General features: G+C 42.0%; 1 long non-coding RNA gene across 1 annotated transcript in view; it reads left to right on the top strand.

Annotated features, from left to right (window-relative positions):
• Nucleotides 1–15,516, top strand: part of LOC101711572 (uncharacterized) — a 46,489-nt gene extending 30,973 nt beyond the window's left edge. The window contains exon 2 of the long non-coding RNA XR_015453486.1: nucleotides 3,092–15,516. This is a non-coding gene — a long non-coding RNA (uncharacterized LOC101711572). The remainder of the gene's footprint in view (nucleotides 1–3,091) is intronic.
• Nucleotides 15,517–16,910: the final 1,394 nt, after the last annotated feature.

The following is a 16,910-nucleotide window of genomic DNA, read 5'->3' as shown; positions in this document are numbered from 1 at the left end:
GTGGAGTCTAAGACAATCTATGTCCTGGCAAATTTAGAGTTTCTTTGAAGAGCTACCAATCAAGGGACTTTTACAGGATAGGGTGTAAGTGTAGCAGAATTCACAAACAATGTCATGAGAGGATGTAGATGGGGTCTTCATGGAGCCATGGAGAGAAAAGCAGGACTAACCTGGGAGACAGAGGCCTTCCAAAGTGAAACCTTATGGAGGAAGTAGTAGAGATGCAGACACAGGGCCACACACCTATGATTTCACAACTTGGGAGGCTGAGGAGGGAGGATTGTGAGTTCCAGGCCAACCTGGTCTACACAGAAAGACCTGGTCTCAAGGGAAAACAACAGAGGTTGTGGGGATATAGGAAAAATAGAACTCCCAACCTGTTAGATATCAGATGTCCTGAGTTTGTGTCCCCAAAATTGAAGAATTAATTTCAAGGAACAGTAGAGGTTAAGAATAAGAAAGGTTTATTGAGAGATAGGAGGGTCTCAAGTGGGTGGCCATTTAGACCCTTTGTCATGGAAAATTTAGACAGCAGAGTCACAATGTGGGTTCAACATGGGTCAAACTGTAATCAACCTATATGATTGCAAGTATAGCTGCTTAGCTAATATTGATCTAATAGGGAAACAAGTCACGTAGAAAGGGTACATGGAAAGAACAAAGGCGCTGGATGTAGTGGTGCCCGCTTGTAATCCCAGTACTAGGGAGGCTGAGGAGGAAGATCACTGTGAGTTCGAGGCAAGTCTGGGCTACATAGTGAGTTTAGGGCTAGCCTGAACTACAAAGTGAGACCCTGCCTGAAAAAGCCAAAAAACCAACCAACCAACCAAACAAACAAACAAATTGCTAAAAGGAAAAAAAAAGACCAAAGGTATATTTGGGGAGGGATGGGTCAGATGCTCTGGTCACCCACCCGGGAAACTGATACCTATGTGGACTCACTGGATGAAGTGATGCTAATTACAGAATAATTCCAAGGTACTGTTTATGCCTTAGAGAGGCATGCAGGCCTGGACATTGCATCTCTGTCTTGAAACCTGGCCTTTTTCAGAGGTTCCTCCATCCACAATTTTGATGTCTTTATTTTTCACTGACTTTCTTGAGAGCCCTGTCCCTCTCAGCCTGTATATTTATTTCCATCTAACTTAGCTTCCTGTGATAAAGGGATGTGGGGGAGGGTACAGTTTAAGCAAGAATGCTCAGGTAAGAAACCTGGTGTGTGGGGCAATCAGGTGCAGTGAGGTATGTGGGGTCAGTGAGGGCCCGGTAGGCCTCTCTCCGCCTGTGCTGAGGAACATGGATTTTTGCCGCTAATCCAGCAAGGATGGTGGCATTCATGTGTCGAGCATCCTTACAGACAGTTCAGAATACACTGAAATGTTTCACATGATTGAAAACCCCAAGTCCAATTTCCTTAAGTGCATGGACCTTGCTGCTTGGCTCCAATGAGTGTGGGGTCCGTGGGTTTGTAGCAGAGGAACCAGGCTGCACTGGGTGGAAGAAGGATTTAGGGGAGAAAGGACAGTGCATTGGCTGGACCTTGGAACTTTGAGGGTGAGAAAGTACAAAGGGCAAGACTGTCATGGGGAAGTTCCTGTACTCATCCTTTAGGGTTCCAGCTCTCACCTCATGGTTCTCCTTCCTGGGGTAACTTTGAACCACATCCAATGTGGATTATCATACAGATCAAGGACAAAGTTCAGTTTTGCCACAGAGGCAGGCATCAGGCCCTTGGTGGCCGAGATGGTTCTCGTGTGTCTGCTGTTCCAGTGCCTCCCTCGTCCACTGCTTTCATTTTGCTTATAATCTCTGCCTGAAATCCCCCTTCCAGGAGCTCCTTCTATGACTCCTCTTTCCTCTTAGTGCTCCACGCCATCCATTTTTCTTTCAGGATCCTGGGGACCAGACCCCGTGCAGTTTCCAGGCCAGGTTTGTGCTCTCACAGAGATGTTTTCTTCCTGTTTGGCTCAGGTAGAATCTTTCTGATTTCTGCCAGTATCTAGGGGTTCCCCTCCATATGTCCTTTCCCAGAGTCTTTTCATAAATGTCTCTGGAGGCTGCCTCACTCCCTTCAGCTGCTTTCCTGTGTCTTTCCGAATTATTTCCCTCACTATTTGAGTGAACAATTTACTTCTCTGCTCTGCACCTGACTGTTGCTTAACAGGTTGCAACAAACATTCCCGTCCTTACAGCCGTGGCAGTGTGTATCGGTGAAAACCTTAGCTAAGCAATTTGGCATAATTTCCCTAAGTCCTTATAATTCTGTACCGTAGATCCTTTGGCTCAGTAATCTCACTGCTGAGGAGGTATCCTGAGCAAATAGATGCGCTGAAAAGTGTAAGCAAGCATACTCATTACTGTATTATTATACCAGTGAAGAGTTAGAATGACCAAGTTGTCAGCAGTGGGAAGAGAGTAAAAGACATATCAAATTCAAAAATCAAAAGCAGTCTATCAGACCCTTTTTTTGGTACCAGGGATCGAACTCGGGTCCTTGAGCTTGCAAGGCAGGTGACAGAACCACTGAGCTAAATCCCTGGCCCAGACCCTTTCTTTCTTTCTTTTTTTTTTTCTTCTGGTACTGGGCTTGAACTTGGGTCTTTGCACTTGGGAGGCAAGCTGTGGAACCACTGAGCTAAATCCCCAGCCTTATCAGACTCAACAGTGATTGTGTCTAGGTATTTCTGTGGTTATCTCTGTTTTTCCCTATAGTACCAATGACTTTCTTTTTTTCTTTTACCAATTCTGGTTTTATAAATTGCTTATGACATAATAACAAAGAGGTGAAAATGGAGATTTCCATCCCCCTAGGGCAGGCATTGTGCTTTTCTCTCTAGGGGTATATGCACTTAGGAATCATTTACAGGCTCAGACATGAGGAATGTCCTCAGGGACAGCCACACACAGACCTTCCTTATGCACTTAGGTACAATCCTAAGAGCTTGCTTTGAATTCCTTCCGATGCATGGCTAGTTTGGAAGAGAATGAGTTAATGCCAAACTCCCTGAAAATGAAATTGGTGTGGTATCAGAGGAGATGTAGTTGCAGATCCTGTGTGAAATCCTTCTTGTTGTCATCTTTGTCTTTTCAGTCTGAGGAAGTGGGTCTCACACCCACAGCGCTGAGTGATGAGATGTATGCAGGTGAAGACTGTGGAGAAGGAGCAGCAGCTGCCTGAGAAGGGCAATGGCTTCCTCCAAATCTCCATGTGATTGAAGGTGCAGTGACCAAGTCAGGGCTGAGCGTGGGGACTGTCTGGTGATTTCCCCAGGCCAGCCATGCCAATCATGAGCCTCTCCCAGAGGAGGGTCCTGGTGGACTTCTTCCCCACCACTCATCTGATCGTGGTCTCATGAGTGTTTACTGAAGTTGGCCTGACAAGACTCCAAGGAAGCCTCTGATCATAAACCTGGTGGATAGCAGACACATGTAAGTCATGCAGACGCTAATCTCACCTTGAAAGAACTGTTCGTTTCATGATCATTAGTGTTGCCATTGTCTTTATTTGTAAAGAGACAGCTATTTCAGCCACTTCCTACAGTAGAGGGGTAGAAATATAAGCATACTTAGATTTAGTAACAGAAAATCAAAATGTGGAAGCATCTTGGCTAATTGTTAGTCTGTTCTGAATAGAAAAAAAAACTTTTTTAAAGTAAAAGATTTGCCAGAACACTGAACACTGCATAAGCCATAAAAAGCTATTATGAGAATAGAGATGTTTCAAAATGCGCTGACACTTTATGGAAGTCGTGGTCTATACATTTGAAAACTGCAGCGGCAGTTATTCATGTAAGCGATACGTACTCATAGACTCGGGACTCCTTCAGGTGCAAGGTAGGCATTGATGCTTCCTCACCTCCACCTCAGAGTTCAAGGCCCACAAGCTGGGAATCACTGTCATAGACCTGGACCACAGATTCATTGTGATTCGGTGGAAAGTGTGTTTGTGTGTACTGATAGGCACTTTTTCAGAGTAACAGGTAATGGGCAAAGGACATGGACATAATTGTTGCAGAAAATGAAATAAAGCTGAGTTGTATCCCTACAGGCAGAGATACTCACCTGCATTTATAAGGAGAGATGAAAACTAGATGAGATACCAGTGTAATTTACATATCAAGTTGGGAAAAAACCAGGAACTTTAATAATATGTGGTTTTAGAGAGTGTGGGAAAACAGGCAGTGTGATCATTTTTTCCTAGGAATGGAAATTGATTTTACCTCTGTAAAGCATGACTTTGTAAAGTCTATCAAAATTTAGAATATACATATCTATTAACCTAGCAAGTCAATTTTTTAGATTTATCCAATAGATATACTTTTCCTATACACAACATACAGGAGTGTGAAGGTATTCATTGCAGCATTATTTGTAGCAGGGCTTGTTTGGAAACAGTGTACATATCATCTGTTTAAGAAAGAATGGATTAGGGCCTGAGGATTTAGCTCAGTGGTTTCACCACCTGCTGCACAAGCGCAAGGACCCAAGTTTGATCCCTGGTACAAAAAAAAAAGAAAAAGAAAGGACGGATTAGCTGAGCGTGGTGGTGCATGCCTGTAATTCTAGTACTTGGGAGGCTGAGGCAGGAGGATCCCTGTGCATTTGATACCAGCCTGGGCTACATAGTAAGTTTGAGGCCAGCCTGGACTACATGGCGAGACCCTGTCTCAAACAAACAAATGAAGGAAAGAAAGAACTGATTAGATGGGAGGATATAGTTTAGTGGTGGAGCACTTGCCTATCATAAATGAGATCCTGAGTTAGAGAACTGGTTGTGAAATTATAGTAAAACTCCATTATAGAGTCATTTCAGAAATGTAGAAGTTTTATATATGCTAATAGGAAATGGACTCCAAAATATGTCATTAAAAACCAAATCTAAATTACACATTGCACTCAGTAAAAAGTAAGTAAATTAAAAAATAAAATAAATTACAGTACAGTATGTATAACTATCCTTCCATTTATATTTTAAAAGGTACATATATGTGTATTAATATGCATATGCATACATATGTATATACAAATATGTCTGCTTATTTATCACAGAAACTGGAAAAACACAGAGTATACTAACAAAGATTGTGGACCTGAGATCAAGAGGTCTGCATAGTCTTACTCTTCTCTGAGTATTATTTTGAACCATTGGTTCTTTTTCTCTAATTTTTTAAAAAGGTACTTACTTATCTGTTTTTTTTGTTTTTTTAAGGCAGGGTCTCCCTTTGTAGTTCAGGCTGGCCCTGAACTCACTATGTAACCCAGGCTGGCCTTGAACTCGAGGTGATCCTCCTGCCTCAGCCTCCTGAGTGATTTACATGTTTATTTAGTACACACATCTATCCATGCATATGCACACAATTGCAATGTCTTAGAATCTCATTGTTCAACAAAATTTATCCAGCCCTCTATCTGTGTGCTGTTCACTGTGTGGCATTATTCACACTGCAGGGATGCAGCAGGACAGAAGGTGCCTCTTGGGGCTGGAAAGATCCTAGGGTCCTTGCTTTAGAAATACATAGAGTAGACCTCCATTCTGGCCAGAGGCATAATGACAGACTCTGCATTGTGTGGCTTGCAGTTTGCTAAGGGAGGTTACCCAAAGGCCCTACAACTTGGACAGATTATATGATAAAGACAACCTTTTCTCTGAATACCCTCCAACTTACTTACTGACTTCCTTCACAATGTGCACACTAAAAAATGAGTGAGACAGTAAGGTGTCACAGTGAGAGAAAACATGGCCCTCACATTTCACATCTCAACAGACTAAGAAAACGCCTGGCCCGGGCATAGCATAGTGGCACACGCCTGTAATCCCAGGACTCAGAGGCTGAGGCAGGAGGATTGTCATGAGTTCGAGGCCACCCTGGGCTACATAGTAAATTCAAGGACAGCCTGAACTACATAGTGAGACCCTGTCTCAAAAAAAAAAAAAAAAAAAAAAAAAAATCTCCCAAAACAAAAAATGCCTGCAGATTTCCTCCTAATAGGTATGGGACTTCCAAGCTTGATGCTTTGAGGAAAGCAGGGGAGGGCTTTTTTCCACAGTATGGTGCTGTGATACAGGAAGGGCTTTCTAGCTTTCACCTGCCATGAAGTGTTTATTTTGTGTTCTTTTTGTCCTTGAGCTTTTATGAATAACTGACATTTTCACCTTGTGTCAAATTGATGTATGAAATTCACTCCCTGCTTGCAGACTGGCTTCCAGTAGAGTTCAGGTATGTACCCCAGTTCAGTCTCTAAGGTATCACCCTTCTGCTCCAGGGGGCTCTGGTGGCTGCATGCCGTCACTGGCTTGTGGCTTTGAAAGTCCTGTCTCTGCCTTCGTCCTCAGGTGGCCTTCTCTCACTGGACCTTCTCCTCTGAGTCCCATTAGGATATTTCATACTGGACCTAGGATCCACCCAGGTAATCAAAGATGACCTTTTCTCAAGGTCCTTGATTTAATTACAGCTGTGGACTCTTTTTCCAAATAAGGTACCATTCCCAGCATCCCAATGTTAGGACGTGGGCAGATCACTTTGTGGCTGCCACATGGCCTGATGTACCTACCAACTTGGAAGTCACTGAAAGGAAGTGTCCTGGAGGACTCAGTACTTGTCTTGATTCAGCTCCATTCTGGCCTGAGAATGAAGAGAACTAATGCACTTGCCAGCAAAGAGTTGTGTGGGTAATTATGCCTACTGAGTTGGCCAATACTTACGCAAATACTTTATTAAAAAATAAGAATCTTGTTTGTTCTCCTTATTCCAAAAATTTCTCTTTCCAGATTAAAAATAGCTTTGCTCAATCACAGGAATTTTAAGAGAAACTTATTCAGGGAGAAATGAATTATTTCATTATATAGTTTCTAAAAAAGAGAAGTGTTGAAGGATTCTTGTCAATTTTTGCATGTATACAATTGAAATGTCAGAAATGACTAGAATGTTCTTTTAGAACAAGACCAAGAATAAAGAAATTGTGTGGGTCACATGCATAGAATAGGTTGTTTCTCCCACACTCTGCTAGGAAAAGAAAATTAAATAAAAGAAGAACCAAAATGAAGCACACAGGAAGAGCAGGCAAGAAGCTGATGTGGGGAGTGGAAGGGATCATAGTATGTTACAAGCACGTACACATCTGTCAAAATAAAACCCATTGTCTGGGGCCGGGGATTTAGTTCAGTGGTTCCGGCGCCTGCCTCAAAAGTGAGAGGTCCCGAGTTCGATCCCCGGTACCAAAAAAAAACAACCAAAAAAACCCCCCATTGTCTGTATAACCAGTGTGCCCCACTAAGATGTGGGAGGAAGACCAAAACAAATTAAAAAGTAAAAATTATGTTCTCTTAAATCTTAAAAATTAAAGAATTATACAACATACTCCCGACATACATTTTAACATTTTTAACATTCATCACATTCATATTATATTTATGTGTGAAGTAGATGGAATTTTCTGAAACAATTTTAAGCGTAGATGAAAGGCAGCTTAACACTTCACCCTTGTTTGCTTCAGAAAATATCTATAAAAATGAAGGCTTTTTCTACATATCTAAAATATTGTCATCACATCTAGAGGTATTAGTAGTAATTCCATAATATACTATCCTTAATTCTGTTAATATTTTAACTCCCTTGATTGTAGTTTAAATGTTTTCTAGTGCTATGTGCCTTAGAGCAGTATCCAATCTACATCAATGCCATGCATTTATTTGTGATATCTCTTGAGACTGCCTTTCCACCATGTTGTCTTTTTTATGACCTTGAGATTTTGAAGAGACCAGAAGTCATCTTACTTGGATAGAGTTTTGGAGTCCATGACTCCAAATGAGGAATTCTGTTACTTGTCAACAATGAAAAGATCTCTACGTGTGAACACTGGTGTTGTCGATGTTCCAGCCCCAGCCTTCTGTAGTCTGAACAGAAGGGCATGTGTGCTTTCATTAGAAGGTGCCAGCTGCAGAGGGGGCATCGTGCTTGCTCCAAGAGAAGGGGTGATGGGTAGTGTCTTAGTTATTTTCTTGTTGCTGGGACAAAATAACTGACACCTACAAGTTGAAGGTAGAAAGGTTTATTTTAGATCACAGTTTGTAGAGGTTTCAGTCCATAGTCTGCTGGCTTCAAGGCAGGGTGGCATGGCAGAATACAATGGCAGAGAAGAAACAGTCCATGGCAGAGTAGGCAGAAGGCAGCAGCAAGCTTTCCATTCCCTTTATATTCCTTCCAGGCTATAAGACTAATGGTTGGTGCCACCCACACCCAGGGTTGGCTTTCCTCTTCAGTAATTCCATCAACCACAACTATACTAAACCAATCAGTGGTCTAATTAAGTTATCACACACCCATAATCAATCCAGTATTACACACCAATGATCTGGCCACCTCCCAAAAACCCCACCTCTGAGGGCATGAGGTTTTGGAGAGATATCTAGATATAAACTATAATACTTTGCCCCTGGGCCCCAAAAGACTCATGTACATTTCTTTATACAAAATACATTTAGGTCATTTCTAAGAGTTGCCAAATTCCTAACAGTTTCAGCATTGCTTAAAAAAATCCAAGTCCAAAGTCTCCTCTGAGATTTAAGGCAAGTCTCTGTAGCTGCAAGTCTCTGTATAGGTGAAAAGAAAGTTAAACACTTCCAACATACAATGGCACAAGATAAACATTTCCATTCCAAAAGGTTCAAATAGGGGATAGAAAGGAATGGGACCAAAGGAAGACCAAACTCTAGCAGGGCAAACATTCATGTCTAGCATCTGGGGCAATCCATGATGAGATGTGGACTCCGAAGGGTTTGGATGACTATGCCACTACAGCACTATTGGTGGTTGTAGCTCTCATGGCTTTTCTCTTAGGCTGGCTTTGCTTATTCCTTATGGCTCTCCTCAGATGATCCACACCCCTGGCTTCTCCAGCCTTCTAGGGTCTGCACATTTGGCTTTACAGTCATAGCTTCATACGATGCCCTCTTGGGCACATTGCCTGAGCTCCCAGTCCTTCTGAAGTCATGCATTCTGCATACATCTAAAATCAGCACCATGTGGATGATGCCAACGTCTGCTGCAAGCTGGAGCAATAGCCGGGCTTCCTTCTCTCGTGGTTGTAGAGGTTGAGTGCCTGGATTGTTGAGCACTGTGAACCCAATCTGAGGAACGAGTTCTCTAGGTCACCACTATTCTGGAACATGGTGTCCTGGGACTTTCTTCTTAAAGCAAAGTCTTTCATCATTGCAATTTTGAGGCTGCAAATGATAGAACCCTGATAGATCCTGTGATGTTCTCAGGCCAACTTTTCTGTTGTTCAGTTCCAATATACTTGTGTTATAGGGCCAGGCAAGTTGGAGCTGTAGAGATGTGCCACACTCTGAATCAAATTGAGTCTTTTATTATTGAGATAAACCAGTGATTGAGAGTGCCTCACACCGGAAAAACTCTTAATAAAGGAAAAGCAGCTTGTGGGGTCCTTTTAAGCAGCTCTTCTAATTGAGGAGGGATCAAGGGGGTATGCAAGAGGAATTTCACAGGAGCAGAATTATGCTAAATTAGTGGGGCATCAGGGGAAGTTTCATATAGTTTAATTGAAACAAAATATCACACCTGTGTAGGGTATCCTATTTACAAGGTTATAAAGATAACATAGTTGCAGATTGCTCTACCAAAAGGTCACAAAGATAACACATAGTTGCAGACTCACACAGGATGCAGCTGTCTGTTATGCATTAACTGAGGGTACTCCCATGGGAGAAGGGGAAGGTGACTACCTGGAATCACTCAATTTTATACAAATGGAGTCAGGTTGGCCATCACACTTGCCTTTTTAATTCCAGTCATTTTAGCAACCAAGGTCTCTGTTTCATCTTTGTAGTCTGCAACTTTACTGGAGTTTCTTTTCTGACCACATAAAACTTTAAAAATAATTCTGCTGGGCCATTTGCTCTTGATTCTCAAGGTAGAGATTGCTAAAAGTGCCCATTAGTAGCCATACCACTGCCTCATCATTAGACTGCCTGGATTTCTTCCACCAGATTAATTATTCCACTGCCCTTAATCTCACTCTCCTAAAATGTCTCTGCACACTGGAAAAACATAGGCAAATTTTCTGCCAGAACATAGCACACATGGTCTGGAGTCTACCTACCAGTACAGTCCTTATCCCCAACTGAAACCTCCTGAACCTGATTTTAACTGGTGGCATTTCTATCACCTTTTTGATCTTCTGAAATCTCCCATCAAGCTTGGGTGACAGCATTCTAGGACTGCTTCTTCAGCTGGCATCTCCAAAACTTTCCACAGTCTGCCCAAAAGCCAGTTTTAAAGACTTCTGAACCACATGGTTAGGTAGCATATAGCAACAACCCCACTTCTCTGGTACCAAAATCTGTCTTCAGTAAATCTATTCAGCCATACCCAGAACTATGCTAAACCAACTAGGGGACTAATTCAGTTATCACACCCATAATCCAGCATCACATATTGGTGATGCAGCCACTTAACAAAAGCCCCACCTATGAGCACATGAGGCTTTGCAAGGGGGAATCTACTTATAAGCTATAACAGCATTAAAGGAAGCACCATGTGTTGGGATAACCCTTTTGCTCTGCTGTGCTTCCTTCATCATCATCATCATCATCATCATTATTATTATTATTTTTGTACTGGGGATCGCACTTGGTACCTTGTGCTTGCACGGCAGATGCCAGAACCACTGAGCTAAATCCCCAGCCTTTCCTTTATTATCTTAATTAGGATAGGCTGGAGCTGGAGGCTGAGGATGACCAGGACCTACAGAAAGAAAAAGAGGAGCAAGCAGCAGAGCCTTCTGGCAGCTGAGCAGGTCAGGACCTGCAGAATGAGCTGGATGGACAAGAAGCATCTTCTTTTTTTCTTTTTTTTTGGTACCAGAGATCGAACTTGGGACCTTGTGCTTGTGAGGCAGGTGCTGGAAAGGAAGCATCTTTTGTGTGAAGACCCTCAAGCATTCACATTGTTACAGTTTTGAGACAGGAGCATCCCTGAACTGTAAACTTTGTCACATGCAAGAGGGAGTATTTGGTAGTGAGGGGTTGTAGGGAACAGGGAAAGGGGACCTCTGCATCAGGTCCTAGTCTCCTGGGAGCCACAACAGCACAAGGTGAATTAATTAATATATAGATAGAAATGAGACTTAAGAGAAGAAGCTGAGCTTTGGCCTGGGCAGCAAAGACCCCAGACCCGGAGCTTGCTACACCTTTACATCAGAAGAAACGAAAGTAGCAGATGACTCAGAGCGCAACTGTGATAATCCTAGATCAATGAGGAACTATGCAGATGAAGATTTGGTTCCTCCCAGGAAGTCTCCAGCTGGTGTAATCCTGCCCTGGAGCATCACAGCATCACCGGACCATTGAGGTGTATCTGTGGTAAGAGGTGAGAACAGAGTTTTGTCTCAAAATGCTGTAGCTGGCCTGTAGGCAGGAAAACGAGGCCCTAATCATGATTTACTTATGAAATGATTTTCCCCCCAAATTACGTAGAATTTCTCCTGACAAGGGATAGAGGGGAGAATGAAATTTAGCAAAGTGTTTCGGGAAAACCTAGAAGACTGAAAAATCCACACAGGTCTTGAACCATGAAGAACTGATGTGTTCCAGCAAAATTGCTGAGCGAGGGCATTTTTAGTGATGTAGGCAGAGCCCCTGGGTTCTTGTCATAAATCTTCCTGTTGAGGGCCGGGGATTTAGTTCAGTGGTTTCGCCACTCGCTGTGCAAGCACAAGGACCCAAGTTTGATCCCTGGTACCAAAAAGATAAAATAAAATAAAATAAATCTTCCTTTTGAGTTTGGAATTACCACCGATGTCAATAGCGCAGATAACATTCCAGATAAGAAAATTATTCCTCTTATCATTAAAAGTACCTTGTAAAGTCCTCATAGACCCTTTCCTTGTTGTCCACTTCTCCCTCACAATGTGTAACTGCTATCCTGACGCCAATATTTAACACTCATATCATGCAAGGAATTGAAAACTTCATCTTTTAAAAAAACCAAATGTAAAGTGTACTTTGTTTTATTCAACCTTCTGAAGACTTATTAAAATCAATATCAAATAGGGCCGGGGTTTTAGCCCAGTGGTTCCATTGCCTGCCTCGCAAGCGCAAGGACCCGAGTTCAATCCCCGGTACCAAAAAAAAAAAAAAAAAAAATCAATATCAAATGCCTAAACTTCTGGACTTGAGGCCTCAGTGGCCACATGGTCCATTTTGTGATAAGAAATGAATGAACATTCGACTTTTATCTTTGCCATTCAAAGGAAAAGAAGTTGCTGGGTGTGGTGGCACATGGGTGTGATCCAAACCCTGGGGAGGCTGAGGCAGGAGGATCATTGTGAGTTCAAGGGCAGCCTGAACTACATAGTGAGACCCTGTCTCAAAAGACAAAATAAACAAAAACAGAAATCAAAGGAAGAGAGTTTGAGGCTATATGAGATGTTTCCCATTTTTTAACTTACAAGATCATGATGATTTTTCTGTAGGAGTCATAAGAGCATGTTCATCCAGCTAAACTGCTGGAATGCAAAATGTGTCTTAGAGTGAAAGAGCTTGGCGATCATTGAGTCACTAGATGGAGAACATTAACAACATTATATACAGTATGAAGACAACAGAAAACCCAGTGAAGAGGTAATTCTAGGATACTGAGGTTCATCCAAAAATATCGAGATGTTCACAGCTTCCAAAACTGAAGACGCTTTGGATTTAATGCCATAAAGTCTTTCGCAAAGTTGGCTATGATGGTGCCTGCCTGTAACCCTAGCACTGTGGGAGGCTGAGGCAGGAGGATCACAAATTCAAGCCCAGCCTCTCAGACTCAATGACTCAGTGAGACCTTGTCTCAGAACATTTAAAAAGGGCTGTGGACAGAGCTCAGTGGGAAGGGCCTGGATTCAATTCTCAATGCCGCAGGGGGAGAATGTCACATGATGAGGGACCAGTGTCAAAAAGTTGCAAAACTTCTTTTTGTTTTGCCTTGTTTTGCTGGTGGTACTGGGCATTGAACCCAGTGCCTTCTTACTGAGGTATATCCCTGATCCCTTTTAAATTTTTTAAAATTTTGACCCAGAATCTTATGAAGTTCCTAAGTTGCTCAGGCTGGGCCTGAGCTTGTGGTCTTCCTGCTTCAGCTTCCCAGATTGCTGGGATTAGAGGCATGGACCACCCCACCCAGCTGACCTCTTCCTTTTTTGTATTTTTTAAAGCTTTGGTCATCAAAAAACCTCTCATTTGGAGCCCAAATGAAATCCTTTTACTTATTTATTGTCTTCCTTGGAGAGGTACAGAGCCTCTATGCAGCCTGAAACAGGCTCTGTGAATCCTTGCAGTCTGCTTTTTTCTAGGTTAGATCTCTTTCCCAAGCTTCAGACCATACATGCATTTCTTTCCAGGTCTTCCATATTTGCTTGTCCCCCAGTTTCCTCAGGCTCAGCATTTCCAGTGTGCATTGTCTACTACTTCCTTATCCAGAACCTGAATGTCTTCAACAGAGTTATTTGTCCTGGTAAAAATGGCAAACAAATTAGGATACTTTAGTTTCATCTTTTGTAAAAGAAACTTGGATTGACGCTGAGGTGACGGTCCCATGAGGCCTTCAAGGATCCCGAATCCTATATCTTTTGATAGAAAAACTTAACCCATGCCAGGCCTGTTGGTATGTGCCTGCAAGCCAAGCACTTGGGAGGCTCTGGCAAGAAGATTTCAAATTTGGGGCTAGCCTGGACTATACAGGAGACCCTGTTGGGGTAAGGGAGGGAAGGAAGGAAGGAAGGAGAAAGAGGGAGAAAGTAATAAAGAAAACAAACTCAATCATGGGCTGAGTGTAACTCAGTGGTAGAGTGCTTGTCTACCATGACGAGGCCCTGGGTTCCATCTCCAACACCACGTACAAACCGAGCCAATAACACCTTAGCCAATCACAGATTTCATTATTTAATAGATTCAGAAGTCCAAAGAAGTATAATCGCCATAGAGCCATCAGGGGTGTTAAGGCTTGTGTCTAGATGTCCCCCCAAAGCCTTGTGCAGTCATAGGTGGGTTTTTTTCAGAGGTGGCTAAATCCAGAGTGTGTGATGCTGGGATTAAGGGTGTGTGATTACTAAACCACATGAGCGACTGGTTTGGCACTGCCCTAATCCCGGTAGTCTGGATAAGATAAAAGGGCCAGGAGGACACTGTTCAGGTTCTGTTGTTGCTTTTGTTGTCTTCCACTGCCATGAACTATTGCCCTTTGCTATGTGCCACCCTGTCTCTGAGCCAGCCAATTATGAACTAAAATCTCTAAACTGTGAGCCAAATAACCCTTGTCTCCCATAACTTGTGGGTGTCAGGTATTTTGTCTCAGTAATGAGAAAGTAACTAAGTCAAGGGGTCAGTGCTACTTTTATGCTTTTACTAGCCATCTTTACCCTGTGGCTTTCATCCTTATATTTGTCACCTCAGGGCCACAAGGCCCTGACAGTGAAGTGACAGGAAGTGACAGCCACTTCCTGTACCACATCCATGTTTCAGACAGGATGAAGGGGGAGGCAGAATGGCAAACTACTTTCTGTTTCACTCAGCTTTTCTTTTGTGTTTTTGAGACAGGGTCTCGCTATGGAGTTCAGGCTGGCCTCAGACTCATGGCAATCCTCCTGCTCCAGCCTCCTGAGTGTTTCGATTGCAGGCATGCACCACCATGCTGGGATCAGCTCTTTTTTTTTTAAAGGCATTTATCAGTACATCATACCCAGCAACTTCCACTTCTGCTTCACTGCCTAGAATCATGTCACCTGGCCTCCTTTCCTTGCAAGGAATGCTGAGAAATGGAGGGTTTATTTTATTTTGTTTTAAATCTGGGCTTCTATTATTGTCCTGAAGAAATCAGGGTTCTGTTAGAAGAGCAAAGCAGAGAGTAGATACATGATTAGGAGTGTCTGTCACAGTAAAACTTCATTCAGTGTCATAAGTGCAGGGTTTCTCAAAGCCTTTAAAATTCCGGTGTTCAAACTGGAAACTGGATAAAGAAGATGTGTTTTTTTTTTTATAAAATGGAGTACTACTCAGCCATAAAGAACAACAAACTAGAGACAGTTATAGCTAAATGGATGCATATTGAGGCCATACTCTTAAGTGAAATAAATAGGACACACATGTAAACATCGAATAGTTTCTCTAGTGTGAGAAACTGAAGTGTAAATAAGGATTAAAATGATTAAAATGAATAATTGATAATTTGAAATAGGAAGAAAAGGTCCAGAGGGGTAGGGGAAGTGGGAGGGGAAGGGGAAAGAAAAGAAGGGAAAGGAAAAATTGTGAGAAAAGAAAAAAATGGAGACAAAGTTTAAGTAAATAGGAAAGGGTGGAGGGGATGAAGGCTGCACAGGTAATGGGGGAAAAAATAAGAACCAAGATACATCATGTACAGATACAAGCACCCAATGATAAATGTAAATGTATTGTATACCTAAAATGTACCAGTAAGAGAATTGAAGCAAAAAAATAAAAATTCCAGTGTTTCAGTGGAACTCTTTTTTTTTTTTCTCCCCCAGTGGAATTCTTGAAGGTAAAGACACAATCAGAGTCCACAGCACCCTGTGTACAGTGGTCATGGCTCAGGAATAGCGTTTCAGGGCACACATTAAGGACACAAAGAATGAACCACAATATCTCTTTCAATATCTCTTTCAAGAAACATTATATCTGAATTCCCAATGTTACTGTATTTATGTCACTGTCATGTAGTAAAAACAACAGTTCTAATGACTTTTCTTAAAGTAGTGTCCTTATTCTTTCAGCTTCTGGTCATTTTCAGCATTTCTTTCTTTTTCCTGTTCTTTTCTTTTCTTTTCCTGTTACTTTAGGTTTCTTCCTGGACTCTGGCAACAGAATCTTCAGGTTTAACATGTTGAAATATTTCCTTTCTGTGTGTGTGTGTGTGTGTGTGTGTGCGTGTGTGCATAGTAGTGCATATTTCGTGTAATACTTGAGATTAGAAATCTCAACAGCAACAGGACACTGTTTTCCTTCTCCATTCCCCTTTCTGGCCCCAGGCATTCATCAAGACTAATACAGAAGGAAATCTTGATCAAATGTTTAAATATATTTTTTACTATTTGAAAAAAAAAGACTAATACAGAAGGAAGTCTTTACTCTGTGGGCTGACATTCCTTTTCACTACCAACAACCTCCTTCCTCCTGGTGAGAACGGTTAGGCTTTATTCTGAGCATCCATATATTCAGATAAAAATTGAGGATCTCAAGGCTGGGAAAACAGTATGTGTTTAGCATGTGAGAAGCACTGGGTTCAATCCCCAGCACTACCACCAGGAACAACAACAACAACAAAAAGATCTTATTACAATAAAAGAGAGGTCAATACCTTTGCCTTCTGTCTTAGTTGGATTTTTTTCCTGCCGGTGCTATAATGATACCTGAAACTGCATAATTTATATAGAGCACATATTGGGACTCATGATTCTGGAGGCTGTGAGTACAAGAATGTGGCTCCCACATTTGACAAGGACCTTCATATTGTGTCACCCCATGGCAGAAGGTAGAACCAGAAAAGGCTGAACCTACTTTTATAATAAATCCACTCTCTTAATAAGTAAGCCACTGTGAGTGATAATGGGGACTATTATTTAATAAGTATAGTTTCAGTGTGGGATTATATTAGCTTTCTATTACTTTAATAAAATATCTAATGGAGGCTACTTAAGTAAAGAGGGTTTAAAAAAATTTTTTTGTTTTGTTTTGTAATGCTGGGTATTGAATGCAGGGCCTTTGCACTGAGTTACATCACAGCACTTTTTTCATTTTTAATTTTGAGACAGGGTATTACTAAATCACTAAATTTCCCAGGCTGGTCCCAAACTCCGGATCTTTCTGCCTCAGCCTCTGAGAATGCTGGGATTATAGG

The sequence above is a fragment of the Heterocephalus glaber genome, unplaced genomic scaffold (assembly GCF_053883595.1).
Source record: "Heterocephalus glaber isolate CG9 unplaced genomic scaffold, H.glaber_assembly_v1.0 deba00001461, whole genome shotgun sequence".
Classification (NCBI taxonomy): domain Eukaryota; kingdom Metazoa; phylum Chordata; class Mammalia; order Rodentia; family Bathyergidae; genus Heterocephalus; species Heterocephalus glaber.
This window is presented reverse-complemented; position numbering and strand designations above follow the sequence as displayed.